Source organism: Pteropus vampyrus, unplaced genomic scaffold (genome assembly GCF_000151845.1).
Source record: "Pteropus vampyrus isolate Shadow unplaced genomic scaffold, Pvam_2.0 Scaffold4, whole genome shotgun sequence".
Taxonomy (NCBI): domain Eukaryota; kingdom Metazoa; phylum Chordata; class Mammalia; order Chiroptera; family Pteropodidae; genus Pteropus; species Pteropus vampyrus.
Genome location: NW_011888785.1, coordinates 1,439,177 through 1,442,458, shown reverse-complemented (window position 1 = coordinate 1,442,458; position 3,282 = coordinate 1,439,177).

Genomic DNA, 3,282 nt, shown 5'->3' with positions numbered 1-3,282 from the left:
CATCTACAGTGTTAGTATATATGTATAACAGTATCAGAATTGTTAACTAGTATTCCTGTGGGAATAAACTTTAAAGTATAATACTTATGTGCAGTTCCTCTTGCCATTAGTCTTACAGAATCCACTCACTTTCAAAGCGACTTAGGTGAGCACCATTTCCCCCACTCCATTTGTAACACAGTTAGATGTTCTTGTCATGATCTGCATTCCTTCCTGGGATCTCCAGCCTCCTAAAAGATTTTTATAATGCTCACAAAATATTGTTAGCTCCCTTTGCTGTAATGTTCTATATGTTTTGACAAATTCACAAAGTTGTGTACCTACCATCAGAGTATCATACGGGATAGCTTTACTGCTCCCAACAAACCCCCATGTTTCACCTATTCACCCCTCCCCCCAAACATACAGCTACCATGGATCTGTTTATCGTCTCTATAGTTTTGTGTGTTCTAGAATGTCATAATTTTATAATCACATAGCCTTTCAGACTGGCTTTTTTCATTTAGCAATATGCATTTAAAATTCGTCCATGCCCTTTCATGACTCGATGGCGTATTTTTTTTATCACTGAATAATATTCCATTGGATATACCAGTTGTTTATTCATTCACCTATTGGAGGTTGCATTTATTTCTTTGGCAATCATAAACAACACTGTTAGAAACATCTATGTGTGGGTTTTTGTGTGAACGTAAGGTTTGAATCAATTAAATCTTCAAATCAGTCAGATCAGTCCACAATCATGGAATATCTTTTCATTTATTTCTGTGATTTTTAAAAATCAGAGTCGTGAAGTTTTTGTAGCTCTTGTTACAAGTAGATGTAAGAACTCTCCCCATGTTTGAGTGCTGTGTTCTTCTTCATTGGCTCTTTTCTCAGATTAGTTCTCTTTAAACAATGGCTTTGGAATATCCACTTATTTTTGAGAAGTTTAGCAACATCAGGACAAAGAGATGCCTTTTCCAAGCAGTGAATTAGGGTGGAACTTGAGTCCAAGTTGTTTCCTGTGTCCATTATGAACCAATCACATTTGCTCAGATTGGCTAATGAGGCTCAGGGATGTGGTGAGTCTCATTATGACCACATAGACTGAGAGTGGGAGAAGACTGGTTTTTCAAAGGAAAACTGAAGTTACCAGAAATGAGGTAGGGGATTATTGATGCTGAACAGGCAAGCGTCTACCACAGTGGGGAATTTTCACATCTAGTCACAGACTAAACATGCACGTTTTTGCTTTTGTTTTTTATAATAAAAAAATTGGGGTCATGCCCATATAAACAAGAAATACGTTATTGAAAAGAGGGAAAATAGTTACTCTTGTGGTTATTCTATCTATATGACCATAAACGACTGATTTGGCAGTTTCCTATTCTTAATTGATTTAATTATCATTGTAAAATATGGCCTCAGATTTCTACCTGTTCATGATTAATTTCTGATTCATAACCCTGCCTTTTCTAACCATTTACCTTTAGAAATTTCCAAGTAAAAACAAAAGCTTAAGAAATGAGTATTAGCTAATTTGAAGAACCTGGAGCCCAGATGAAGGAAATAGAGCCAATTTATATAGAGACCCAGATTTATTCAACTTTATAAGATTTGGGCACTTGAATTTTTAAGAATATTGTTTAGACTTGAATTTGATAGTAAGTACCCACATTTACATTTATTATATATAATTATTCTGGTAGGGAAGATGAGGTTTGAGTTTTTTTAAATTGAGATATAATTCACATATAACATTGTATTAGTTTTAGGTGTACAACATAATGATATATGTAGATATTGTGAAATAATTACTGCAGTAAGTTTAATTAAAATTCATCACCATGCATAGTTGCAATTTTTTTCTGGTGATTGGAACATTTACGATCTATTATCTTAGCAACTTGCAAGAGCACAATACAGTATCGTTGAGTATAGTCACTGTAATGTACATTACATCCCCAGGACTTACATATCTTATAACTGGAAGTTTGTAACTTTTGACCTGCCTCCATTCATTTTTGTTCCCCTCCCACTCAGTCTCTGCCTCTGGCAACCACCAATCTGTTTTCTGTGTCTATGAGTTTTGTTTTGCTCTGTTTTAAATTCCACATGCAACTGAAATCATATACTATTTGTCTCCTTTTGTCTTATTTCACTACGCCTGTTTTTAAAAGTAAGTCTTGCTAAGTAAGCTATTCTTCCTTTGGAGGAAGCATGGATGACCACTGTTCTCTCTGTCCTAAGCAACCATAAATAAATTTCCTGAGTATAGTAAAAGAAAGAGTTGTCAACAAATATGTAATCAAAGTCGTATTGCTACACATTCAGAAAGCAGATATAAATGGATGAATCAGAGATACTCAAACAAATGAGCAAGTTCATTTTGGAAATATCAGTATAAATGTTCTGTGTGTGGCAGACTCCCTTGAGAATAGGAAAAGTCAATAGAGAAGGAGGCATGCATTTAAAAATAGCTCTCATAAAACGTGAATTAGTCAAGAGAAGAAATATTGCATTATTTGTTGAGCTGAAATTTTCATGGTAAACATTTCCTCACTCATTTTATTCCCTTCACTCTCATTGAGCTCCTCCAGTATCCTTAAGAGGGAGAACACACTGAACATGCTATTTTTATAACAGTGCAGAAAGCAATAAGCAGGTTACAAAACAGTTTACGAATCATCAGTAATCTGAAATGGAACACATGCATTATTTTTCCCCTTGGCATTATTTCAACTCTTTGTCCATGCTGATATTTCATATCTAGAAGTGTAATAATAACAATATATCCTGTCAGGCACAAAGAACAGAGAAGTGATTTTTGTTTAATCTCATTAAATATTCTTCCCTGGAGTCTGGCTTAAACCTTATGCCTGGGCAAATAACAGCTCTACCTTGCTGTGACTATTAACAAAGTAACTTCTTTCCATTGTCTGGGAAGCCATGTTTCTGAGAGGTTATTACAGTGGGATCTATAGAGGCCATGGCCTTGCTCTCAGCTATTTAAAGATTATGGTATCTTATAAATATAAATCTAAGACATATCATAAGGGAGAGGATTCATTAAATATAATACAATTAGAGAAGTGTTTGAATATTGAGAGGGAGTATTTCACTCTTTCCTAAACCACGTGTTGATTCAAGGAATATTTCAGTTCACTGTCCTTGATTCTTCCTTAATGAAACATGTGTCATTAAATCTTGCTTCACTCTATTCATGGATGCTTGAAAATGCAGCAGAATAGATTATTAATAGCATATGATTTAATTTTAAATACCTGAAGTAGATAGTTT